Source organism: Pristiophorus japonicus, chromosome 9, assembly GCF_044704955.1.
Source record: "Pristiophorus japonicus isolate sPriJap1 chromosome 9, sPriJap1.hap1, whole genome shotgun sequence".
NCBI classification, from domain to species: domain Eukaryota; kingdom Metazoa; phylum Chordata; class Chondrichthyes; family Pristiophoridae; genus Pristiophorus; species Pristiophorus japonicus.
In genome coordinates this window covers 217,785,329-217,813,317 of record NC_091985.1, presented here as the reverse complement: position 1 = coordinate 217,813,317, position 27,989 = coordinate 217,785,329, and the positions used below count along the sequence as shown (strand labels likewise).

At 45.8% G+C, this 27,989-nt stretch overlaps 1 long non-coding RNA gene across 9 annotated transcripts in view; it reads left to right on the top strand.

The window, feature by feature from the left end:
* LOC139273712 (uncharacterized) overlaps window positions 1-23,608 on the top strand; it is a 75,806-nt gene extending 52,198 nt beyond the window's left edge. For 6 of the 9 annotated variants that reach the window (XR_011595311.1, XR_011595313.1, XR_011595309.1 and 3 more), the window contains 2 exons: window positions 2,830-5,677; window positions 8,921-10,912. This is a non-coding gene — a long non-coding RNA (uncharacterized lncRNA). Of the gene's footprint in view, window positions 1-2,829; window positions 5,678-8,920; window positions 10,913-23,569 lie in introns of those variants that run through there. The other 3 variants (XR_011595312.1, XR_011595318.1, XR_011595316.1) reach the window with 3 other exon arrangements.
* Window positions 23,609-27,989: the final 4,381 nt, after the last annotated feature.

Sequence of the window (27,989 nt, the reverse complement as noted above, 5' to 3'; positions counted from 1 at the left end):
GCCATTCGGCCCTTCGAGCCTGCACCACCATTCAATGAGTTCATGGCTGAACATGCAACTTCAGTACCCCATTCCTGCTTTCTCGCCATACCCCTTGATTCCCCTGAGTGGTAAGGACTACATCTAACTCCCTCTTGAATATATTTAGTGAATTGGCCTCAACAACTTTCTGTGGTAGAGAATTCCACAGGTTCACCACTCTCTGGGTGAAGAAGTTTCTCCTCATCTCGGTCCTAAATGGCTTACCCCTTATCCTTAGACTGTGACCACTGGTTCTGGACTTCCCCAACATTGGGAACATTCTTCCTGCATCTAACCTGTCTAAACCCGTCAGAATTTTAAACGTTTCTCTGAGATCCCCTCTCATTCTTCTGAACTCCAGTGAATACAAGCCCAGTTGATCCAGTCTTTCTTGATAGGTCAGTCCCGCCATCCCAGGAATCAATCTGGTGAACCTTCGCCCCTCAATAGCAAGAATGTCCTTCCTCAAGTTAGGTGACCATAACTGTACACAATATTCCAGGTGTGGCCTCACCAAGGGCCTGTACAACAGCAGTGACACCTCCCTGCCCCTGTATGCAAATCCCCTCGCTATGAAGGCCAACATACCATTTGCTTTCTTAACCGCCTGCTGTACCTGCATGCCAACCTCCAATGACTGATGTACCATGACACCCAGGTCTCGTTGCACCTCCCTTTTTCCTAATCTGTCACCATTCAGATAATAGTCTGTCTCTCTGTTTTTACCACCAAAGTGGATAACCTCACATTTATCCACATTATACTTCATCTGCCCTGCATTTGCCCACTCACCTAACCTATCCAAGTCACTCTGGAGCCTCATAGCATCCTCCTCGCAGCTCACACTGCCACCCAACTTAGTGTCATCCGTAAATTTGGAGATACAACATTTAATCCCCTCGTCTAAATCATTAATGTACACTGTAAACAGCTGGGGCCCCAGCACGGAACCTTGCGGTACCCCACTAGTCACTGCCTGCCATTTTGAAAAGTATCCATTTACTCCTACTCTTTGCTTCCTGTCTGACAACCAGTTCTCAATCCACGTCAGCACACTACCCCCAATCCCATGTGCTTTAACATTGTACATTAATCTCTTGTGTGGGACCTTGTCGAAAGCCTTCTGAAAGTCTAAATACACCACATCAAGTGGTTGTCCCTTGTCCACTCTACTGGAAACATCCTCAAAAAATTCAAGATGATTTGTCAAGCATGATTTCCCTTTCACAAATCCATGCTGACTTGGACCTATCATGTCACCTCTTTCCAAATGCGCTGCTATGACATCCTTAATAATTGATTCCATCATTTTACCCACTACCAATGTCAGGCTGACCGGTCTATAATTCCATGTTTTCTCTCTCCCTCCTTTTTTAAAAAGTGGGGTTACATTGGCTACCCTCCACTCCATAGGAACTGATCCAGAGTCAATGGAATGTTGGAAAATGACTGTCAATGCATCCGCTATTTCCAAGGCCACCTCCTTAAGTACTCTGGGATGCAGTCCATCAGGCCGTGGGGATTTATCGGCCTTCAATCCCATCAATTTCCCCAACACAATTTCCCGACTAATAAGAATTACCCTCAGTTCCTCCTTCATACTCGACCCTCTGATCCCTTTTATATACGGAAGGTTGTTTGAATCCTCCTTAGGAAGAGACACATGCACACAGACACCCCACCAAAATGACTGGGGAGGGAGGAGTCGGGGGGTTTCTGGGAAAGCTGAGGGACTCCTGTAACCGTCCTCCCCCCACCCCCCCGCCACCCGCCTCCCCCTGCCGCCTCCCGTGTGTAACCCGAAGGCCCAGTGAGATCAGACACTTTGTAACCCGGGGGCCCTGAGATAAGACAATGTGTAACCCAGGGGCCCAGTGAGATCAGACACTGTGTAACCCAGGGCCCAGTGAAATCAGACACTGTGTAACCCGGGGGCCCAGTGAGATCAGATAGTGTGTAACCCGGGGGGCCCAGTGAAATCAGACAGTGTGTAACCCGGGGGCCCAGTGAGATCAGACAGTGTGTAACCCGGGGGCCCAGTGAGATCAGACACTGTGTAACCCGGGGGCCATGTTAGATCAGACAGTGTGTAACCCGGGGGTGGGCCCAGTGAGATCAGACAGTGTGTAACCCGGGGGCCCAGTGAAATCAGACAGTGTGTAACCCGGGGGCCCAGTGAGATCAGATAGTGTGTAACCCGGGGGCCCAGTGAGATCAGACAGTGTGTAACCCGGGGGCCCAGTGAGATCAGACACTGTGTAACCAGGAGCCCAGTGAAATCAGACAGTGTGTAACCAGGAGCCCAGTGAGATCAGATAGTGTGTAACCCGGGGGCCCAGTGAGATCAGACACTGTGTAACCCGGGGGCTCGGTGAGATCAGACACTGTGTAACCAGGAGCCCAGTGAAATCAGACAGTGTGTAACCCAGGGGCCAAGTGAGATCAGACAGTGTGTAACCCGGGGGTGGGCCCAGTGAGATCAGACAGTGTGTAACCCGGGGGGCCCAGTGAAATCAGACACTGTGTAACCCGGCGGCCCAGTGAGATCAGATAGTATGTAACCCGGGGGCCCAGTGAGATCAGACACTGTGTAACCCGGGGGCCATGTGAGATCAGACAGTGTGTAACCCGGGGAGAAGTCTGGTGTTTTTCTCTAAGCCCACAAAAGCGGGACAGAGATCTGAGGAAAAGGATAAAATCAAATAAATACTGGACATGTACTTTGCTGAAATGTTGGGAATATACTTTACACTACATTCCACTTCACGATATTAATATTCTTCTCATTTTCTGCCCTGTCATAATTAGATCTCCCGGTGAATGGCGGAGTGATTGACAAAGTTCCACGGCTGGAAGGAAACAGGGATTGTGGACTGAGGAACAACAGCCGGTGAACCAGCACAGGATTGTGAGAGCACCAACCATGGAGCCCCTTCCGATTGAAAGCGCTTCAATAGATCGACTGGGGAGAAAGGTAAGAGAAAGTGCCATTTACTCAGATACACACCGGTCCTGTAGACAGTACACACAGGTTACAAGGTAAGTCAGGAAATGAGACTGGGAGAGTCTGACCACCGAGCACAATTATCCAGCATGAGGCCGTGCAATGGGATGTGAAGTGAGATCACTTTCTGTCTCTAAACACAGTCACAGTGAATCACGTGTGTGTTTTAGAGTAAAGGGCTTTGATCTAAGAGGTGACTCCAGTTTGAGGCAGAGCCCAGCAGATGGACCCGTCTCTGTACATTCGGTGGGGCTGAACTCACACCGACACCATCAGATCTCAATGTTCAAATATTTCCCATCTGGTGAGAAAGCCAATGGAATGATTGAAGCAGAAGCACACAGACAATTCACTGATCACGATGCACAGACCCATCTGAAACACCAGCACGGCCTATCGCCCATAGAATCATTTATTCATTCATCAATATTTAGAATTATAAGTAAATATATTGATAACTACTAATATTGAAGCATTTCTGATTCATTGATCACTAGAGATATGTAGTACTCTAATATACTGAAACACAGATATGGAGAGTTCCAGTTTATTGATTGGCATCGTACTTGTTCCTGAGATGAGCTTCTGAACCCATATTCACTCAATCACCAAGTACACTTACTTCCACCTCAATAATATCGCCAGTCTCTGCCCCTTCCTCAGCTCATCTACTCAAACCCTCATCCATGCCTCTGTTACCGCTACATTGGACTATTCCAATGCTCTTCTGATCGTCCTCACACTCTCAGCAAACTTAAGCTCATCAAAAACACTCCTGCCCGTAATCCTTACTCAAGAACACAAGAAATAGCAGCAGGCGTAGGCCATACGACCCCTCCCATCTACTCCACAATTCAGTAAGATCTCTATTCAATAGAGAATTTCAAAAATTCACAACTTTAGTGAAGAAATATCTCCTCATCTCAGTCTTAAATGGGCGATCTCTTATCCTAATACTAGGATCCCTACTTCGAGACTATACAGTCCTTGTCAATTCTACTAAGAATTTTAAGTTTCAATGATATCACCTTCCATTCTAAACTCCAGAGAATATAGGCCTATTCTAATCAATCTGTCCTCAGCCCTCGCATCCCAACTTGTACCAATTTCCGTTCACCCATCACCCCTGAGCTCGCTGAACTACATTGGCTCCTGCTCCATCAATGCCTCAATTTAAAAATTCTTATCCTTGTTTTGAAATCAGTCCAGGATCTTGCCCCTCCCTATTGCTGTAATATCCTCCAGCCCTACAACCCTCAGAGATCTTTGCATTCCTTGAGCAGCCCAAATTTTCATCCCTCCAATATTGATGGCCTTACCTTCAGCTGCCGAGGCTATAAGCTCTGGAATCCCCTCCCTAAACCTCTCGATCTTTATAATACTCCTTAATACCTACTATTTTGAACAAGCTTTTAGTCACTTGTGCTAATATTTCCTTATTTAACTGGGTGTCAAATTTTGTTTGATAACGGTCCTGTGAAGTGCCTTAGGACATTTTACTACGTTTAAGGCGCTTTACAAATGCAATTTGTTGCTGATAACTGAAGATATTTCGAATTGTAATGACTCTCTCTGGGGTACAGTTTCCTCTGGCACTGACTTCCCCTGGAGTACAGTTTCCTCTGGCACTGACTCTCACTGGGATTCAGTTTCCTCTGGCACTGACTCTCTCTGGGTATATTTTCCTCTGGCACTGACTCTCACTAGGGTACAGTTTCCTCTGGCACTGACTCTCACTGGGGTACAGTTTCCTCTGGCACTGACTCTCACTGGGGTACAGTTTCCTCTGGCACTAGCTTTCACTGGGGTACAGTTTCCGCTGGCACTGACTCTCACTGGGGTGCAGTTTCCTGTGGCACTGACTCTCACTGGGGTATAGTTTCCTCTGGCACTCACTCTCACTGGGGTACAGTTTCCTCTGACACTAACTCTCACTGGGGTGCAGTTTCCTCTGTGTTGTGGAAGAATTATCTCTTAGCTTATAATACTCTTGTTTTTGGTACTGTACTATGTAAACGTTCAAGCAAGAAATTGCCTGCTTAAAACAAAAGACACATTTAGTCTCCAAAGTTCGTTGACCCTGAGTCATGAAGATAGGGGAAGTAGTGAAACGGACGGTTGGAGAGGCAAACAGATGTATAGCGCTTGTACTAATAACAGGAAGATAATTCCTTGTTTTTCTGCTGATGCGAGGAAAATAACCCCACTTGTGTGTGTGTATGCTAGTTAACCTTTGACTTACCACAATGTAAAGATAGATTGTCATAGCATTACCAAATCGGGTAAGACGTTCCAAAAATGTTAGATAATTGGACAATGGTGTAAGGGGGTGGGACCGCCCCCAAAGGTATAATTGTAACTTGGAAACTTCGCTCGGAGAGAAGGTGTGATGAAGCTGCGGAGTTTCCCCACTTCTCCGAGAGTGCTCTGTACGAATAAACTGTGACGTTTTCCTTCACCGTACTCGGACTTGGTGTGGAATTTATTTCCCGAACAGATTTGGCGCTGTGAGCAATGTGAATACGGTCGCTTTGGGTCGCCTAGCTGGTGGAGAGGGATGAGTAGTCAAGGTTTGACCATCCAGTCAATTGGGCCCCGGAACAGGGTGACCCCTGAGCCACGATTCACCAAAGAACAAAACATCCGTGAACGGTGAGAAAAACCACAGTTGAGCCGTGGGTTAGAGTCTAAGCTAGCTTGGTATGAGTGATGTGTGAAAGAAACGAGTGTTCCCCGCCACTTCGATTGTCACAAACTTTCTCAGTCACCTAACTTGAGCCGGAATTAAGAGGGCGAATGCCCCACGTGAAGGCCAAGGATTAAGGTCGAAGGGAACAAACGAGAGGATAAAGTGGCGACGGAAAAGTGGAACAGTGAGTGAAGTAGGGACTAATCTCCTTGCGACTTTGAGTCACACAGGTCGGGACATTGGGGGTCGTGTGTAGAACAATTAATGTGGTTGTAGTAAGTTGCGGGTGCAGTTGGAAAAGATCATAGTGGGTCCCGGAGGCGCCATTTTTAACGAATCGCAAGTGTGTTGAAACACCTCTGACGATAGAGACTGCAAGTCCCGAACGGACCGCTGACAGTAGTAAGACCGTGACGTGTGGCTACGATGAGTGGTAAGAATCGCACTTGTAATCAGATACCTCTGACGATAAAGATTGCAAGTCCGCCTGGTAGAAGTGAGTAAGACCAGGCGTACCTCTGACAATCGTGAGACCATGACGTGAGACTACGATGAGTGGTAAGGAAACGGAGAGGGCCCCGCCTAGGGTCCCTCACCAGACTATACAGGACCGAAAGGAGGGATGGGCCCCGACGTGAAAAAAAAAAGTGTGAAAGAACAGAGAGAGTGGTGGGAGATGCAGAAGCAGAAAGAAAAACTGGGACATTTGAGAGGACGAAAAGCAGCCCTCAAAGCCTGCGTGCTAGACTCCATTCTAGTTATGAAAAGGAAGGATAAAGATGCAGCCTTGAAAGAAAAGAAATTGAACGAAATTGAAAGATAAAGTGTCTTTGATTGTCTGAATTAACGAAGTTACCGAGAGATGAGCCCTCTGTGTAAAATACCAAAACCTAATTTGAAGAAAGGAGATTTTAAAAAAGGACATAACTTACTAAATACTCGTTGATATTGGCTGTGAAAAAAAAAGATATTGGTTTAATTGAAAAGATTTTTGGAAGAGGTAAAAGACACTCTCCATTGAAAATGATTTTAAATTACAAGAAAGTTTCATTGCAGTTTGAAAAGATTTCCAGAATAGACGTGTTTATCAAGAAAAGTCCCGAACAGTCTAAACAAGCAGGAGTTTTTCAAAATAACAAGAAGAGATCTAAGCTATGAGAACTCAGCACAGAAAGAAAAATTGGGAATTAGAAAATTTTACTGATTTTAAAATTCTTATAGGAAATGTTGGAATGTATACAGCTTGTGTGAAAATTGAAGTTCAGTAAACAAAATAACTATTGAAAATGTGTGGTATCGTTTTAAATGAATTTAAAAAAAAAATCTTTGGTAAGTACTTGAATTCGAAGTTAAGGAAAAAATTGAAATTTAATCTAAAATGCTGTCTGTCCTGATGAGAAGACTTCTATTATGACGACTTTACTAATGATTTCTGCTGTTTTAACGGATTCCTAATTTCTAAGCAAGTTTTGAAAGCACAAAGACTTAAAAAAAATTAAATTCGGATGATTACGTGAAGTCACGTAATGACATCAGGCCTTCTTACAAACCTGTAAAGAAGTTAACCCTTTCCATTGACAACTGTTTTATATTGGACATTATTCATTTGAATTTCTTAATAGAATAAAGAAGACTCACCTGACAGATAAAGGAAATGGTGGGATAGTCAGAATAAAATAAAACAGAACTAGCCCATGTAATAATACTCGCCTGATACAAATAATGAAAGAATTATTCTAGGAACAGACTTAATAAGGGAACTTAGACACCGAGCATAACAAAATAATCTGGCCACAAGCAGATGGACGTAAAAGCAAGTACTCCGCGCCCTTACGAAACATTGCGAAAATAGGCAGTGCTAAACCACTGGTCCGGGATTAGGGATAAGAGTCGGGGGTAGACGGGGTGATATGCGAGGCCCTAGAGACGGTATGGGCCAAAACAAAGCAGGACACGGGCCTCGTTGACATGACGCCGGTTAACGTCCCAGGGCCCGAACATGAGGGACATAGGAGAAAACCCGGCAGAGGCCTCCTGGGGGCAGTGAAGCCGCAGCAGTGTGAGGAAGTGCATAGTGAGAATACAAAAGGTCGCCTAGCAGACGAACCCTTAACCGGGGCACAGATGACCCTCTACGTGGATGGGTCTAGAAAGTATGTCGAAGGGACACCACGGACCGGGTGGGCCGTGGTAAATAGCCAGTTACGAACCGTGGCATCTGGCAGATTAGATGGGGGACTCTCAGCCCAAGTTGATGAGATTGTGGCCTTAACCGAAGCCTTGAAGCTGGCAGGGGGCAAGACTGTTAATATCTATACAGATAGTCGCTATGCGTTTGGAGTTGTACATGATTATATGATAGCATGGGGACGCAGGGGGTCCGTCACAACGGGGAAAATGACATTGCTTAGTGGTAATAGGCCAGTTCACCCGATGGGTGGAAGCTTACCCAATAAGGAACTGTACGGCCACTGCGGTAGCTAGAATTCTGGCGGAAGAAATAATCCCTAGATGTGGGGGTACCATTGCAAATGGACTCGGACCAAGGCACCCACTTCACCGGGAAGGTAATAAAGGTCGTATATCAACTAATGGGAATAAAACAGAAATTCCACATACCATACCATCCCCAAAGTTCAGGAATGGTAGAACGGATGAATCGAACCCTTAAGATAATGATCGCAAAGGCAATCCGAGAAACTGGGGACTACATGGGTTGATGTGTTACCCATCATTCTGATGAAACTAAAGGCGGTCCCTAATCGAACAACGGGCTTATCCCCTTATGAGTTAATGACGGGAAGGGCGATGCAACTCCCAGAAGGAATTTTTATGGGAGGAGCGGATGTAGGACCCCTACGGGATAGAATTCGGAGACATATATATTGGAGATTAGTAATAGTCTCCAGGAAATGTGAAAGCAAACCAGAGAAAGGCAGGCTCAATGTGATTTTAAAAAAAACTGGAGTCCGCCGCCTTCCCGGACATACCTCAAGCAGGAACGCACGTGATGGTGAAGGTTCTCCCAGGAAAACCCGGGTTCGCCCCGAAGTGGATAGGGCCGTACGAGGTTATGATTAGTGGAGATACATGCGCCTGTATTGATATTAGGGGAAAAGGACAATGGAAACATAGAACCCAGCTTAAGGTTTTTGAGCCGAAAAATTAATGCCTGTAGTATCCACCATTCTTTGATTCGCCCACAGGTCAATAGAGACACTACAAGCAACATATACGGCCATTTTGCCTTTGACTAGTTGTTAATATAAAGTGATAAGATGAAACTGTGTGCCACAGTCTGTATAGTAGCATTGGTGTACGTCAAGTGCAGCGCGTGGGAAGCGAGACGGAAGCGAGAGCTCCATGTAAACACCTTTTTGAATATGTCTTATGTTTATGCGCAAAATGGGAACTTTTCTAGTTGCTGGTTCTGCTCACATATCCCTATATATTCCAAAGGGGGAATTCCTTTCCGCCCCGTTCCACTGACCCTAACTGAGACTGTTAAGTGGCTTCTGAGCCAGAACGGCACAGATAGGAGGAGGACCATCATACCGCTACCGTGTGGACAACTACGGGGACGTCACCGAGTGGGAGAGTGCTGGGTACCCCATTAGTCAAACATTCCAGGGATGGTACCAACCACCCTATGACCTTAAAAGGGAACCCCCACACCTAGTTCTGACCAATACCTCGGGGATTGGGGGACCAACCGGGACCATATGTTTAACCCGAAATGACACCAGCGGAAGGGAACGTGTCGTAGGGTACAGCAATTGCCCACACAACCTCAATATCACAACAGGCGCACGGGTCACTATCCTCTCACGCCTTCCGAATAAAACAGGTGGAGGTCTGTGGGCCCAGTCTTGGGACCCCGACACAATATATGAAATGGCAGCGTATAACGCCACATATTATGGTTACCCAGGTGATGGACAGGGTCCTGTTATTTGGGATATGTGGTCCCCTTTGTCAGACAGGTATGTACCCTGGCAGAGGTGCGTACACCAGGTCGACGAAGACGAGCGATTACCCCGGTAAAAAGACTCTTTGGAGTTGTGATGTTCCCATACAGGATAGAGCGCACCATGGATGAACTAAGAAACGTAGAGAGGGTTCTGGAACAAATAGCTAACAACACTGCCGAGGTGATGGAGAGCATAACAGCTGAAATGGTAGCCATATGTACTACCGTACTTCAGAACCGAATGGCCCTAGATTACGAATTGGCCCAGAACGGAGGCACTTGCGCATTGATTGGGGCCGAATGTTACACTTATATTCCCGATAATTCGGAGAATATAACCAACCTAGCCGACCATATAAGGAGAGAAGTGAGGAAACTAACCACCCCGGATGGTGAAGTTGGCTGGCTGGGGGGATGGATGTCTGTAAGTTGGGACAGAGTATTATACAGGGGCTGATTTTGATTGTGGGCATATGCCTGGCCTTGTACCTTGCGGTAATGATGATTAAGATATGTATGTCCAAGTTATGTATCACGATACCCATAGCTGCCGGAATTTACATCAATGATACAACAACCCGACTTCCACCCGCAACATATCAGAAGCAGCACCTCCATTTGCAGCAGTAGCACCAGCTCCAGGCTTGCCCAAGGACCCTGGCACAAGACGATGAGGCAGCTCGGATATAAGATTGGATTGTTCTTATCCGCATGAGATGGGAAAAGATCAACAGAAGGGACTGTTGTGGAAGAATTATCTCTTAGTTTATAATACTCTTGTTTTTGGTACTGTACTATGTAAACGTTCAAGCAACAAATTGCCTGCTTAAAACAAAAGACACATTTAGTCTCCAAAGTTCGTTGACCCTGAGTCATGAAGATAGGGGAAGTAGGGAAATGGATGGTTGGAGAGGCAAACAGATGTATATCGCTTGTATTAATAACAGGAAGATAGTTCCTTGTTTTTCTGCTGATGCGAGGAAAATAACCCCATTTGTGTGTGCGTATGCTAGTTAACCTTTGACTTACCACAATGTAAAGATAGATTGTCATAGCATTACCATATACGGTAAGACGTTACAAAAATGTTAGATAATTGGACAATGGTGTAAGGGGGCGGGACCGCCGCCAAAGGTATAATTGTAACTTGGAAACTTCGCTCGGAGAGGAGGTGTGGCGAAGCTGCGGAGTTTCCCCACTTCTCCGAGAGCGCTCTGTACGAATAAACTGTGACGTTTTCCTTCACCGTACTTGGACTTGTTGTGGAATTTATTTCCCTAACACTCTGGCACTGACTCTCACTGGGGTACAGTTTCCTCTGGCACTGGCTCTCACTGGGGTAAAGTTTCCTCTGGCACTGACTCACTGGGATACAGTTTCCTCTGGCACTGACCCTCACTGGGGTACAGTTTCCTCTGGCACTGACTCTCACTGGGGTACAGTTTCCTCTGACACAGATTTACTGTGTATCTAATTCGTGCTGCCCCTGCCCCGGGAGTGCTTGATGGGACAGTTTAGAGGGAGCTTTAACCTGAAACTGATCAGGAGCTGCAGGTGGAAAGTTTTCAGTGCAGTGGCAGATCGTACTGCTGCTGAATTTTAATTGATAAGCTGCCAGCAGCGCAGTCGGGATGGACACCGAAGTTTGCCCTGCAGCAGTGTAGAGGGAACTTTACTCTGTATCAAATCATACTCTACCTAGTCTGTGGGAATTTAGTGGGATTTTGAAAGCAATTGCTAGGGTAGATAGAGAGAAATTGATTCTGCTGCGGTGGTTGTCTAGGACGAGGGAACATAACCTTAAAATCAGAGCCAGGCCATTCAGGAGAGATGTTAGCAAACACTTCTTCACTCAATGGATGGTTGGAGTGTAGAACTTCCCACAAAAAGCAATCGATGCTCGCCCATTGAATAATTCTGGGCCGGTTGTGATTTCTGCCCAATGACCCGTTGCTTGTTCCCTTGGATTGGATATTTATTTATTCCCGATGGTTTCATTTCAGTTTCACTGCTGGACTCACCACTCAAAGCACTTTGTCTAATCTGCCCTGGGAATGAGCAGACTCCTCCCTCATCTTCCACACTGCACCAGCTCTCCTCCTCTTTTCCCCTGGGTTGTGTTCCACACTCTGGGCCTTGGGCCTTTCCCGGGGATTCTCAGTATGAACAGGGGGATGTGTGTTGAGACAGGATGTCCCAGCTCTCCTCCGCTTTCCCCCTGGGTTGTGTTTCACACTCTAGGCCTTGGGCCTTCCCTGAGGATTCTCAGTATGAACAGGGGGATGTGTGTTGAGACAGGATGTCCCAGCTCTGCTCCTCTTTCCCTTTTGGTTGTGTTCAACACTCTGGGCCTTGGGCCTTTCCCGGGGATTCTCAGTATGAACAGGGGGCTGTGTGTTGAGACAGGATGTCCCAGCTCTCCTCCTCTTTCCCACTGGGTTGTGTTTCACACTCTGGGCCTTGGGCCTTGGGCCTTCCCTGGGGATTCTCAGTATGAACAGGGGGGATTGTGTTGAGACAGGATGTCTCAGCTCTCCTCCTTTAAAGAGACACGGAGAGGACCCGCTGGGCTGAATGGCCCTTCTTTATGACATCACTACAGTGCCGAGCAACCGATCTCCTTGAGCCCTGCTTATTATGGGCTGGGTTGAGCTCAGTGCTGCTACAGGAAGGGAAACAGGAGCAGGACTCGGCCCGTGTGGAGTCCAAGATTAATGGGGAGAAGTACAGGATCAATTTATACCTTATTGAGTGAGAAATGTCAGTGTCCCGGACACTCCCTGTCCCTCAGTATCTGTGTCGGGGAGCGACCGATGAGTTCACTCTATATCTAGCCCGTGCTGTGCCTGACTGGAGAGTGTTTGATGCTGGCACGGGATGCTTAGCTCAATGAGCACAACATTTAATCCAAAGATGATCAGATAAACCCATCAGCTTCTCCCTTGGACACAGGTCCTGAAGGACAGGGAGTGTCTCTAATAATTTGGCTGGTGTCCTTGATCAAATTTAAACACCTCACATCTCTTTTTAAATTTGTTCATGGGATGTGGGCGTGGCCTCTCACCTCTCATTCTTCTAAATGCTAGAGAATATTGGCCTGGTCTACTCAATCTCTCATAGGACAATCCCGCCATCCCAGAAATCAGTCTGGTGAATCTTTGTGCACTCCCTCTATAGTAAGTTTATCTTTCCTTTAGTAAGGAGACCAAAACTGTGCACAGTACCCCAGGTATGGTCTCACCAGGGCCCTGTATAATTGCAGTAAGACGTCTTTACTCTTATACTCAAATCCTCTTGTAATAAAGGCCAACATACCATTTGCTTGCTTAATTGCTTGCTGTACCTGCATGTTAACTTTCAGTGATTTGTGTACAAGGACACCCAGGTCCCTCTGAACACCAACATTTCCCAATCTCTCACCATTTAAAAAAATACTCTGCATTTCTATTTCTACCATGTGTATAACTTAACATTTCTTCACACAATATTCCATTTGCCATCTTCCTGCCCAATCACTGAGCCTGTATATATCCCCTTGAAACATATATTTATCCTCCTCACAACTTACATTCCCAATTAGCTTTGTATCCTCAGCAATCTTCATTATATTACATTTGGTCCCCTCATCCAAATTATTGATATAGATTGTGAATAGCTGGGGCCCAAGCACCGATCCTCGCAGCACCCCACCAGTTACAGCCTGTCAACCTGAAAATGACCCGTTTATTCCTACTCTCTGTTTTCTGTCCGTTAACCAATCCTTAATCGTTGCTGGTAAATTACCTCAATCCCATGAGCCCTAATTTTGTTTAATAATCTTGTGTGGCACCTCATCGAATTCCTGCTGTAAATCTAAATACACCACATCCAGTGGTTCCCCCTTATCTATCCTGCTAGTTACAAGCTCAAAAAACACTAACAGATTTGTCAAGAACAATTTCCCTTTCTTAAATCCATGTTGTTTCTTCCCAATCCTGTTATTAGTTCCGAAGTGCCCTGTTACTATGTGCTTAATAATAGATTTTAGCATTTTCCCTACTACTGATGTCAGGACAACCGGTACTGCACGGGTTTGATACAGAGTAAATCTCACTCCATCCTGTCCCAAACACTACCAGGGTTGATAGAGTAAATCTCAGGTCTACAATATCCCAAACACTCCCAAGGCAGTTACACACGGGTTAGATACAGAGCAAAGCTCCCTCTACACTGTCCCATCAAACACTCCCAGGGCAGGTACGGCACGGGGTTAGATACAGAGTAAAGCTCCCTCTACACTGTCCCATCAACCAATCCCACGGCAGATACTGCATTGGTTAGATACTAAGTAAAGCTCCCTCTACAGTGTCCAAATAAACACTCCTAGGGCAGGGACAGCATAATTTAGATACAGTGTAATTCTCTCTCGAACTTCACTCCATAATTGTACAGGGCCTTGGTGAGACCACACCTGGAGTACTGTGCACAGTTTTGGTCTCCTTATCGAAGAAGGATATACTTGTCTTGCTTAGATACAGAGTAAAGCTCCATCAACATTGTCCCACCAGACATTCCAAGGGCAGGAGTAGGCCACTTGACCCCTCGAGCCTGCTCCTCCATTTAATAAGATCACGGCTGATCTGATCATGGACTCAGCTCCACTTCCCTGCCCGCTCCCCATAGCCCTTTATTCCCTTATCGCTCAAAAATGTGTCTATCTCCGCCTTAAATTTATTCAATGACCCAGCCTCCATAGCTCTCTGGGGCAGAGAATTCCACAGAATTACAATCCTCAGAGAAGAAATTCCTCCTCATCTCAGTTTTAAACGGGCGGCCTCTTATTCTGAGACTTGGTTTCCCCTATGAATGGAAATATCCTCTCTGCATCCATCTTATCGAGCCCCCTCATTTTCTTATCTGTTTCGATAAGATCACCTCTCATTCTTCTCTACTCCAATAGGTATAAGCCCAACCTACTCAACCTATCTTCATAAGTCAACCATCTCATCTCCGGAATCAACCTAGCGAACCTTCTCTGAACAGCCTCCAATGCAAGTAAATCCTTCCTTAAATACGGAGACCAAAACTGTAGGTAGTACTCTCGGTGTGGCCTCACCAATACCCTATACAGTTGTGGAAGTACTTCTCTGCTTTTATACTCTATCCCTCCTTGCAATAAAGGCCAACATTCCATTTGCCTTCCTGATTACTTGCTGTACCTACATACTAACTTTGTGTTTCATGTACAAGGAGGCCTAGGTCCCACTGTACTGTAGCACTTTGCAATTTTTCTCCATTTAAATTATAATTTGCTTTTCTATTTTTTCTGCCAAGGTGGATGACCTCACATTTTCCCACATTGTACACCATCTGCCAAAATTTTGGCCACTCACTTAACCTGTCTATATCCCTTTGCAGATATTTTGTGTCCTCACAATTTTCTTTCCCACCCATCTTTGTATCATCAGCAAACTTGGCTGCATTACACTTGATCCCTTCATCCAGGACATTAATGTAGATTGAGGACCCAGCACCAATCTCTGTGGCACCCCACTAGTCACTGTTTGCCAATAGAAAAATGAACCATTTATCCTGACTCAGATACAAAGTAAAGATCCATCTACACTGCCCCATCAAACACTCCCAGGGCAGATACAGTACAGGTTAACTACAGCATAATGCTCTCTCTCCACTGTCCCATCAAACACTCCCAGGGCAGGTACAGCACAGGTTAACTACAGAGTAAAGCTCCCTCTACACCGTCCCATCAAACACTCCCAGGGCAGGTACAGCACGGGTTCGATACAGAGTAAAGCTCCCTCAACACTGTCCCATCAAACTCTCCCAGGGCAGGTACAGCACGGGGTTGGATACAGAGTAATGCTCCCTCAACACTGCCCCCATCAAACACTCCCAGGGCAGGTACAGCATGGGTTAGATACAGAGTAAAGCTCTCTCTACACTGTCCCAACAAACAATCCCAGGGCAGGTACAGCACAGGGTAGATTATAATATAAAAAATAGGAGCAAGAGTAGGCCACTTGGCCCCTCGAGACTGCTCCACCATTTAATAAGATCATGGCTGATTGATCTAGGGCTGAGCTCCACTTCCCTGCCTGTTCCCCATAACACTATTCCCTTATTCCCTTATCGCTCAAAAATCTGTCTATCTCTGCCTTTAATATATTCAATGGCCCAGTCTCCACAGCTCTCTCGGGCAGAAATTCCACAGATTTACAACCATCAGAGAAGAAATTACATCTCATCTCAGTTTTAAATGGGCGGCCCCTTACTCTGAGACTATGAACCCTAGTTTTAGTTTCCCCTATGAGTGCAAATATCCTTTCTGCATTCACGTTGTCGAGCCCCCTCATTATCTTATATGTTTCGATAAGATCGCCTCTCATTCTTCTGAACTCCAATGGGTATAGGCTCAACCTACTCAACCTATCTTCATAAGTCAACTCCCTCATCTCCAGAATCAAACTAGTGAGCCTTCTCTGAACAGCCTCCAATGCAAGTATATAATTCCTTAAATACAGAGACCAAAACTGTATGCAGTATTTGAGGTGTGGCCTCACCAATATCCTGTACAGTTGTAGCAGGACTTGCCGGCTTTTATACTCCATCCCCTTTGCAATGAAGGCCAACATTCCATTTGCCTTCCTGATTACTTGCTGTACCTGCATACTAACTTTTTGTGTTTCATGCACAAGGACCCCAAGGTGCGACTCTGCTGTAGCACTTTGCAATTTTACTCCATTTAAATTATAATTTGTTTTTCTATTTTTTCTTCCCCAGTGGATAACCTCACATTTTCCCACATTATACTCCATCTGCCAAATGTTTGCTCACTCACTTAGCCTGCCTATATCCTTTTGCAGATTTTTGTGTTCACTTGACAATTTTCTTTCCCATCCATCTTTGTATCATCAGCAAGCTTTGCTAGATTACACTTGGTCCCTTCATCCAAGTCATTAATATAGATTGTAAATAGTTGAGGACCGAGCACCAAGGCTTACGGCACCCCTCCAGCTACTGTTTGCCAACAGAAAAATGACCCATTTATCCCGACTCACATACAAAGTAAAGCTCCGTCTACACTGTACCATCAAACTCTCCCAGGGCAGGTGCAGCACGGGGTTAGATACAGAGTAAAGCTCCCTCTACACTGTCCCATCAAACACTCCCAGGGCAGGTACAGCCAGGTTAGACACAGAGTATATCTCCCCCAAAGACTCCAGGGCAGGGACAGCACAGAATAATTACAGAGTAATTTCTTCCTCTACACTATCCCAACAAACAATCCCAGGGCAGGTACAGCACAGGTTAGATACAGAGTAAAGCTCCCTCTACACTGTCCCATCAAGTATTCCCAGGGCAGGTGCAACACAGGTTAGATGCAGAGTAAAGGTCCCTCTACGCTGTCTCACCGGACATTCTTAGGGCAGGTACAGCATGGGTAACACAAAGATTAAATCTCCCTCTAGCCTGTCCCAAACACTCCCAGGTTAGTTACTGCATTGGTTAGATACAGAGTTAATTTCCCTGTACGCTGTCCCATCAGACACTGTAGAACAGATACAGCACGGGGTTAGATACAGGGTAAAGCTCCCTCTACAGTTCATTGGATATATTCAAAAGGGAGTTAGATATGGCCCTTAAGGCTAAGGGGATCAAGGGGTATGGAGAGAAAGCAGGAAAGGGGTACTGAGGGAATGATCAGCCATGATCTTATTGAATGGTGGTGCAGGCTCGAAGGGCCAAATGGCCTACTCCTGTACCTATTTTCTATGTTTCTACACTGTCCCTTCAAATCTTATTGAATGGGGAGCAGGCTCTGGGGGTCGGGTGGCCCACTCCTGCTCCGATTTCTCATGGTCTTATGTACCCAGCATGCTCCGCGGGGAGAATGTGCCTCCCCAAGACTACAGGAGCTCAGTGCGCAGGCACAGGCCCTGGCTGTGTTTGGAGCATGCGCGGTGCGTGTAATGGCGGAGGCGACACGTTTTGGACAGGCTCCACAGAGTGTCTCTTTCAGCGGGACGGAGCGGAGTAATGGACCAGCGGGGAGCCGGGGAGGCTTCATAAACAGCCGGTGCGCACCGCAAGCCTGGAATAATAACCGGAATATCGGGGGTTGCAACTTCGGGGCTTTCTCCAGGTCACTGGCCCAGGCTAACGGCGGCCATCTTGGTATAGGAAGGCAGGTTCAGCACTCTGCCATCTTGATTCAGTGATTAGCACAGCGCATGTGCGCCCATTTTGGTACTGGAATTGAACCCAGCCAGAGTCAGCACCTTCAAGGGAGGGGAACCAGTGAGTGTAGAACTGAACCCAGCCAGAGTCAGCACCTTCAAGGGAGGGGAACCAGTGAGTGTAGAACTGAATCCAGCCAGAGCAGTACCTTCAGGGGAGCGGAACCAGTGAGTGTAGAACTGAACCCCGTCAGAGTCAGCACCTTCAAGGGAGGGGAACCAGTGAGTGTAGAACTGAACCCAGCCAGAGTCAGTATCTTCAGGGGAGGGGAACCAGTGCGTATAGAACTGAACTCAAACAGAGTCAGCATCTTCAGCGGGGGAGAGGGGAACCAGTGAGTCAAACTGAATCCAGCTAGAATCAGCACTTAAGGGAAAGAGAGGGAAGGGAACATAAGAACATAATAGGAGCAGGAATAGGCCATACGGCCCCTCGAGCCTGCTCCACCATTTAATACAATCATGGCTGATCCGATCATGGACTCTGGTCCACTTCGCTGCCTATTCCCTATAACCACTTAATCCCTTATCGGTTAAGAAACTGTCTAGCTCGGTCTTAAATTTATTCAATGACCCAGCTTCCACAGCTCTCTGAGGCAGCGAATTCCACAGATTTACAACCCTCTGAGAGAAGAAATTCCTCCTCTTCTCAATTTTAATTGGGTGGCTCCTTATTCTAAGTTTATGCTCCCTAGTTCTAGTCTCCCCTATCAGTGGAACATTCTCTCTGCAATGGCCTTCTCAAGCCCCCTCCTAATCTTATACGTTTCGATAAGATCACCTCTCATTCTTCTGAATTGCAATGAGTAGAGGCCCAACCTCCTCAACCTTTCCTCATAAGTCAACCCCTCATCTCTGCAATAAACCTAGTGAACCTTCTCTGAACTGCCTCCAAAGCATGTATATCCTTTCGTAAATATGGAAACCAAAATCTTTATGCAGTATTCCAGGTGTGGCCTCACTAATACCCTGTATAACTGTAGCAAGACTTCCCTGCATTTATACTCAATCCCTTTTTCAATAAAGGCTAAGATTCTTTTGGCGTTCCTGATCAATTGCTGTACCTGCATACTAACCTTTTGTTTTTCATGCACAAGTACCCCCAGGTCCCACTGTACTGCAGCACTTTGCAATTTTGTCCATTCAAATAATAACTTGCTCTTTGATTTATTTCTGCCAAAGTGCATGACCTCACACTTTCTAATATTAGACTCCATCTGCCAAATTTTTGCCCACTCACTTAGCCTGTCTGTGTCCTTTGCAGGTTTTTTGTGTCATCCTCACACATTGATTTTTCTCCCATCTTTGCATTGTCGGCAAACTTGGCTACGTTATACTCAGTCCTTTTTTCCAAGTCGCTAATATAGATTGTAAATAGTTGGGGTCCCAGTACTGATCCCTGCGGCACCCCACTAGGTACTGATTGCCAACCCAAGAATGAACCATTTATCCTGACTTTCTGTTTTCTTTTAGTTAGGCAATCCTCTATCCATGCTAATATATTACCCCCAACCCGGTGATATTTTATCTTGTGCAGTAACCTTTTATGTAGCACCTTGTCAATGCCTTCTGGAAGTCCAAATACATCACATCCACTGGTTCCCCTTTATCCACCCTGTTCATTACATCCTCAAAGAATTCCAGCAAATTTGTCAAACATGACTTTCCCTTCATAAATCGATGGTGACCCTGCCTGACCAAATTATGCTTTTCCAAATGTCCTGCTACTATTTCTTTACTAATGGACTCAAACATCTTCCCAACCACAGATGTTAGGCTAACTGGTCTATAGTTTCCTGCTTTTTGTCTGCCTCCTTTTTAAATAGAGGCGTTGCATTGGCAGTTTTCCAATCTGCTGAGCCCTCCCCAGAATTCAGAGAATTTTGGTAAATTACAACCAATGCTAATTCCCCGGTCTTGTCCTCCTAGATTTCATAGAGTGCATAAGGGACGGGTTCCTTGAGCAGTATGTAACTGAACCAAACAGCGGGCAGGCTATTTTGGATCTGGTCCTGTGTAATGAGACAGGATTAATAAACATTCTCCCAATAATGGATCCCCTTGGAATGAAAGCCCATAGCATGGTTGAATTTCAAATTCAGATGGAGGGTGAGAAAGATGGAATTCAACCAGTGCACTCAGCTTAAATAAAAGAGACTTCAAAGGAATGAGGGCTGAGTTGGCTGAAGTGGACTGGGAAAATAGATTAAAGTATAGGATGGTTGATGAACAGTGGTGTACATTAAAGGAGATATTTCACAACTCTCAAGAAAAATATATTCCAGTGAGGAGGAAAGGTCGTATGAGAAAAGATAGCCATCTGTGGCTAACAAAGAAATAAAGGACAGTATCCAATTAAAAACAAGGCATACAATGTGGCCAAAACAAGTAGTAGTACAGAGGTTTGGGAAGCTTCTAAAAGCTAACAAAGAATGAATAAGAAAATGATTAAGAAATGGAAGATAGACTATGAAAGTAAACTAGCATGAAATATAAAAACAGATAGCAAGAGTTTTTATAGGTATATAAAAAGGAAAAGATTGGCTAGAGTAAATGTTGGTCCCTCAGAGGACGAGACCGGGGAATTAGTAATGGGGAACATGGAGGTAGCAGGAACTCTGAACAAATATTTTGTATCAGTCTTTACAGTACAGGACACTAATAATATTCCAACAGTGGATAGTCAAGGGGCTACAGGGGGGGGGGGGGGGGAAGGAACTTAACACAATCACAATGACTAAGGTGGTGGTACTCAGTAAGATAATGGTAACAAAGGCGGATATATCCCCTGGAACTGATGGCTTGCATCCCAGGGTCTTAAAAAAAGTAGCGGCAGGGATAGTGGATGCATTGGTTGTAATTCATCAAAATTTCCTGGATTCTGGAGAGGTTCCAACAGATTGGAAAACTGCCAATGTAACGCCCCTATTTAAAAAAAGAGGCAGACAAAAAGCAGGAAACTATAGACCAGTTAGTCTAACATCTGTGGTTGGGAAAATGTTGGGGTCCATTATTAAAGAAGTAGTAGCAGGAAATTTGGGAAAAAAAATTTGGTCAGGCAGAGTCAGTATGGCTATATGAAGGGGAAGTCATGTTTGACAAATTTGCTGGAATTCTTTGAGCATGTAACGAACAAGATGGATCAAGAAGAACCAGTAAATGTGATGTATTTGGACTTCCAGAAGGCATTTGACAATGTACCACAAAAAAGGTTACTGCACAAGATAAAAGTTCACATTGTTGGGGGATTGCAAAGTGCTGCAGTACAGCGGGACCTGGGGGTACGTGCGCATGAAACACAAAAGGTTAGTATGCAGGGACAGCAAGTGATCAGGAAAGCCAATGGTATCTTGGCCTTTATTGCAAAGGGGATGGAGTATAAAAGCAGGGAAGTCTTGCTACAGTTGTACAGGGTATTGGTGAGGCCACACCTGGAATACTGCGTGCAGTTTTGGTTTCCATATTTACGAAAGGATTTACTTGCTTTGGAGGCAGTTCAGAGAAGGTTCACAAAGTTGATTCCAGAGATGAGGGGGTTAACTTATGAGGATAGTTTGAGTAGGTTGGGCCTCTACTCATTGGAATGCAGAAGAATGAGAGGTGATCTTATCGAAAAGTATAAGATTATGAGGGGACTTGACAAGATGGATGCAGAGAGGATCCACTGATAGGGAAGACTAGAACTAGGGGGCGTAATATTAGAATAAGGGGCCACCCATTTAAAACTGAGATGAGGAGAATTTTTTTCTCTGAGGGTTGTTGATCTGTGGAATTCACTGCCTCAGAGAGCTGTGGAAGCTGGGACATTGAAAAAATGTAACAAAGAAATCGACAGTTTCTTAAATGATACGGGAATAAAGGGTCATGGAGAGCGGGCAGGGAAGTGGACCTGAGTCCACGATCGAATCAGCCATGATTGTAATCAATGGCAGAGCAGGCTCGAGGGGCCGTATGGCCTACTCCTGCTCCTATTTCTTATGTTCCTACATACGAGCATACCCCCCGCCCCCCCTTCCCCCCTCCCCCGGGTGAGGATATTGGTCCCGGCGCTGTTGAGGTGCAAGCCTTCTGGCCTGCACAGGTCCCACCTCCCCCAGAAGCGGTCGCAATGCCTAAGGAAACAAAAGCCCTCCTGCATACACCATCTGTCCAGTTACGCATTTATCTGCTCTATCCTCCTATTTCTGTACGCACTAGCTCATGGCACCGGGAGTAATCCGGAGATAACTACCTTTGAGGTCCTGCTCCGAGCTCCCTAAACTCTGCCTGAGGGACCTCTTCCCTCTTTCTACCTATGTCATTGATACCGATATGGACCACGACCTCTGGCTGTTCATCCTCTTCCCCCCAGAATGCCCTGGAGCCGCTCGGTGACATCCTGGACCTGGTACCTGGGAGACAACATACCATCCTGGAGTCACGTCTGCGGCCGTAGAAATGCCAGTCTGCTCCCCTGACTATTGTATCCCCTACCACTATAGCTCTTCCATTCTTCTTCCTTCCCCCCTGTGCAGCTGAGCCACCCGTGGTGCCATGGATTTGGCTCTGGCTGCACTCCCCAGAGCCACCATCGCCCTCACCAGTACTCAGAACAGAGTACCGGTTGGAGAGCGAGATGCACTTCCTGCCTGGTCTTCCTCTTCTGTCCGGTGGTCACCCACTCCCTATCTGCCTGCACACTCTAAAGCTGCGGGGTGACTATCTCTAGAAACGTGCTATCCACAAGCTCTCAGTCTCACGTACGCACTGCAGTGATTCCAGACGCGGCTCAAGCTCCAAAACACACAGCTCGACTTGGTGCAGCTGAAGACACCTCCTGCACACGTGGTCGTCCCGACAGCACAAAGCATCCAGGATTTCCCACATGCTACAGTATGCGCAATTCACGGGACTGGGCTATCCTGCCGTCCCTCTAGTTACACTCGGAACTATCAAGTAGAACTAAACTCTAAACCTTAGAAAACACACCCAACAACTACTCAGCAATCGGCTGATTTAACTAACCTTTATTTAAAGACTAAGTACTAACTTATCAGAGAAAATAAAAACCTTCAGCGGAGGAGAGGGAGGGGAACCAGTGAGTGTAGAACTGAACCCAGCCAGAGTCAGCACCATCAGGGGAGGCGAACCAGTGAGTGTAGAACTGAACCCAGCCAGAGTCAGTACCTTCAGGGGAGGGGAACCAGTGAGTGTAGAACTGAACCCAGCCAGAGTCAGTACCTTCAGGGGAGGGGAACCAGTGAGTGTAGAACTGACCCCAGCCAGAGTCAGTACATTCAGGGGAGGGGAACCAGTGAGTGTGAAACTGAACCCAGCCAGAGTCAGTACATTCAGGGGAGGGGAACCAGTGAGTGTGAAACTGAACCCAGCCAGAGTCAGCACCTTCAGGGGAGAAGAGGGAGGGGAACCAGTGAGTGTATAACTGTACCCAACCAGAATTGATGGTGAAAACTGGAAGTGTTGGAGAAACAGTCTAGAAATGTGTGTTGATTTGGATTTCAGCACAGCAGGAGGGACAATGTGTGGGACAGGAATTTACAGCTTTGGAAGAACAAGAGAGGAAAGAATGTTCCATGGAAACTAGATGTGTCTATCCTGAATTTTTGTCTTGTACTGACAGTGATGAGTTTTGTTATCTCCTTTTACAGCATTTTAGAAGAGGAGATTTTCCGACAGGAAACACAAACCAAACCACACGTCAAGATCTGACGGAGTCAATCGATTCTTCAGGACGTGAATCTCATCGGCCTTTGAAAGTGGAAGGAGAAATGTTTGCCTGTTCTGTCTGTGGGAAAAGATTTCAAACATCAGTGTGACTGGAAAAGCACCGAGACACACACACACCCGAGTGAGTGTTCCAGTGCATTGACTGTGGAAAGAGCTTTAACCAGTTACAGACTGAAAAAACATCGCACCATTCACAGTGGGGAGAAACTGTAAATGTGTTCTGTGTGTGGGCGAGGCTTCAACTGATCGTCCAACCATGGAGAGTCACAAGGATACCCGCACCACGGAGAAACCGTGGAAATGTGATTGTGGGAAGGGATTCAGAAAACCACCTGAGCTGGAAATTCATCGACGCAGTCACACAGGGGCGAGGCCATTCACCTGCTCTGAGTGTGGGAAGGGAGACAGTCATTCATCCACGCTGCTGACACACCAGCGAGTTCACACTGGGGAGAGGCCATTCAACTGGTCTGAGTGTGAGGAAGTATACACTCAGTCATCCAACCTGCTGATACACCAGCGAGTTCACACTGGGGAGAGGCCATTCAACTGCTCTGAGTGTGAGGAAGTATACACTCAGTCATCCAACCTGCTGATACACCAGCGAGTTCACACTGGGGAGAGGCCGTTCATCTGCTCTGAGTGTGGGAAGGGATTCACTCATTCATCCACCCTGCTGACACACCAGCGAGTTCACATTACTGCAGGGGTTGGAATCTGCTGTTATTGCTGCTGTTAATCACATCCCGACTGAACCATGTTCATTCTGACAGTTATGGTTTGTTTCTGTTGATGGGCTGGGCTGGACTTTAATATTCTGGATATATTGCTGATTGTGTTCTCAGGGCTGCAGTGTCCATTTAAGAAACGCTGTGTATTATATTTCCCCTTAATTTAGCGACTCACAACAGAAATTCAATTTGGAATAAAATTATGAACTTTTACTTTAATTCTAAATTGATCTTTGGTACAATATCTACAATAGTGTGTGAAAGTTTCTACTGAATAAAATCTCTAATTAGAAAGAGCTTGCTCACAATTCTTACTGACTTGCACATTACACACAGTGGCCCCTCCATTATCCACCAGAAAGAAGGAGAATGGGAATTGGTGGGGAATCAGTGTCCCCAAATGTTGCCCCTCCCCTCTGGTGTAGCAATCCCCTCGGCATGGGAATGGAGACAAGTCCAGACCAAAACTGTACGCAGTACTCCAGGTGTGGTCTTACCAACGCCCTGTACAGTTGTAGTAGGACTTCCCTACTTTTATACTCCATCCCCCTTGCAACAAAGGCCAGCATTCCATTTGCCTTCCTGGTTACTTGCTGCAACTGCATACTAACTTTTTGAGTTTCATATACAAGAACCCCCAGATCCTTCTGTACTACAGCATTTTGTAATTGTCACGTTTAAATAATTTACTTTTTTATTTTTCCTACCAAAGTGGATAACCTGACATTTTACCACATTATAGTCCACCTGCCAGATTTTTGCCATCTCATTGAGCCTATCTATATCCCTTTGTAGATTATTTGCGTCCTCCTTACAACTTGCTTTCCCACCCATCTTTGTATCATCAGTAAATTTGGCCGCATTACACTCGGTCCCTTCATCTAAGTCATTAATATAAATTGTAAATAGTTGAGGCCCCAGCACTGATCCCTGCGGCACTCCACTAGTTACTGATTGCCAATCAGAGAATGACCCATTTATCCCGACTCTCTGTTCTCTGTTTGTCAGCCAATCCTCTTTCAATGCTGATATATTACCTCCAACCCTGTGAACTTTTACCTTATGCAGTAACCTTTAATGTGGCACCTTGTCAAATGCCTTCTGGACGTCCAAATGCACCTGATCCACTGGTTCCCCTTTATCCACCCTGTTCATTACATCCTCAAAGAATTCTAGCAAATTTGTCAAACATGACTTCCCCTTCATAAATCTATGCTGACTCTGCTTGACCTAATTTTGCTTTACCAAATGCCCTGCTACTACTTTAATAATGAACTCCAACATTTTCCCAACCACAGATGTTAGGCTAACTAGTTTCCCACTTTTTGTCTGCCACCTTTTTTTAAATAGGGGCATTACATTTGCAGTTTTTCAATCTGCTGAGACCTCCCCAGAATCCAGTGAATTTTGGTAAATTACAACCAATGCATCCACTATCCCTGCCTCTACTTCTCTTAAGACCCTAGGATGCAAGCCACTCCGCTGCTCTTGCCTCATAACCCTGAAAATCTTTCCAACTCAAATATTTATCTCTTTTGAAAGTAGCATGTGAATCTGCTTCCATCGCCCTTACAGGCAGTGCGTTCCAGGCCATAACATCTGTCTGTTTAATTTTTCCCCCTCGTGTAGCATCTGGTTCATTTGCCACTCACCTTAAATTGGTGTCCTCTGGTTACCGAGCCTTCTGACACTGAAAATTGTTTCTCCTTATTAAGAGAGTTGGTGTGCTGGAGGAGGTTACAGAGATAGGGAGGGGCGAGTCCTTGGTGGGATTTGGACAAGAGGAGGAGTATTTTAAAGGTTGAAGCCACCGTCTCTCCCAGTGCAGACTGTGACTCACTGCTAACAGGAAAGATTTTTGTTTAACTACTGAAGTTGCATAATGAGAGTAAATCAATCTCAGTTCCTTTAACTAACAGCAACATGGAAAGAGGGAAATGAATGATCTTTAAACACCTGGTTATCGACCCCGACACTGTAAATTGTTTCTCATTATAGAAGCATAGAAATGTACAGCACGGAAGGAGGCCATTTAGGCCCATCGTGTCTGCGCAGGCCAACAGAGAGCAATCCAGCCTAATCCTATTTTCCAGCTCTTAGTCCGTAGTGTTGCAGGTTACAGTACTTCAAGTACACATCCAAGTACTTTTTAAATGTGGTGAGGGTTTCTGCCTCTACCAACATTTCAGGCAGTGAGTTCCAGACCCCCACCAGCCTCTGGTTGAAGAAAGTTCCCCTCAAATCCCCTCTTAAACCCCTTACCAATTACTTTAAATCTGTGCCCCCTGGTTGTTGACCTCTCTGCGAACGGAAACTGGTCCTTCCTATGCACTCTATCTAGGCCCCTCATAATTTTATACACCTCAATAAGATCTCCCCTCAACCTCCTTTGTTCCAAAGAAAACAAACCCAACCTATTAAGAGGGTTGGTGGGCTGGAGCCGGTTACAGAGATAGGCAGGGGTGAGGCTTTGGAGGGATTTCAACAAGTGGAGGAGTATTTTAAAGGCTGATGCCACCAGCCATCTCCTCCAGCACAGAATGTGACTCACTACCAATAGGAAGGATGTTACTTTAACTACTACAAATCAAAATCTGTATCTTTAACTAACAGTGACATGGTAAGAGGGAAATGAATGATCTTTTCAACATCTATTCCACTTGGCACTGAAGTGTCTGGAACTCATAATAGGAACCCCAGGGAAACAAAATACTGACAAATGTTAAACTGTTTTGTTGACAAAAGAAACCTGAATTTAACTATTAAAAGATAAATTCTTTAAGAGGGGTTCACACTGATTCACCTGACAGACCGACTCAGGATCCAAACCTCAAGCACCACAATTGGTTGCAGAACACGCTGCTGCCTTGGCCCACCTGTCATGTATACAACCCCAGGTAACCTGTATAATACCGCCACCAGAGAGCTTACCTATTGGAGTCCCAAGGGATCCCAGCATCCCTTGGGAGCACTGTATATAAGCAGGCCTCCCACGCTGTACCAGCACTCTGGAGTCTGAATAAAGGAGCTAAGATCATGCTTACACATTGTCTACAGTACTCAGTTGCATTACTTTATTATCAGCATAACAATTGGCGACGAGATAACGAACAACCACGTGAAAATGCAGAGAACTGTTGGTATCCTGGAGAAATTCTTAGAAGGGGATGATTGGGAGGCCTTCATGGAGCGACTCGACCAATACTTCGTAGCCAATGAGCTGGAAGGGGATGCGAACGCTGCCAAACAAAGTGCGATCCTCCTCACCGTCTGCGGGGCAACAACCTATGGCCTCATGAAGACTCTTCTCGCTCCCGTGAAGCCAACAATCAAATCCTATGAAGAACTGTGTACACTGGTCTTGGAGCACCAAAATCCGAAGGAAAGCTTTCTAATGTCAAGGTATCGATTCTACATGTTTCAGCGGTCTGGAGGCCAGGAAGTGGCGAGCTACTTCGCTGAACTAAAACACCTTGCAGGTCATTGTAAATTCGATAGATTCCTTGAGCAAATGCTAAAAGACTTTTTTGTGCTTGGCATTGGCCATGAGGTTATCCTTCGCAAACTATTGACTGTTGAAACACGAACCTGAGCAAAGCCATAATGATAG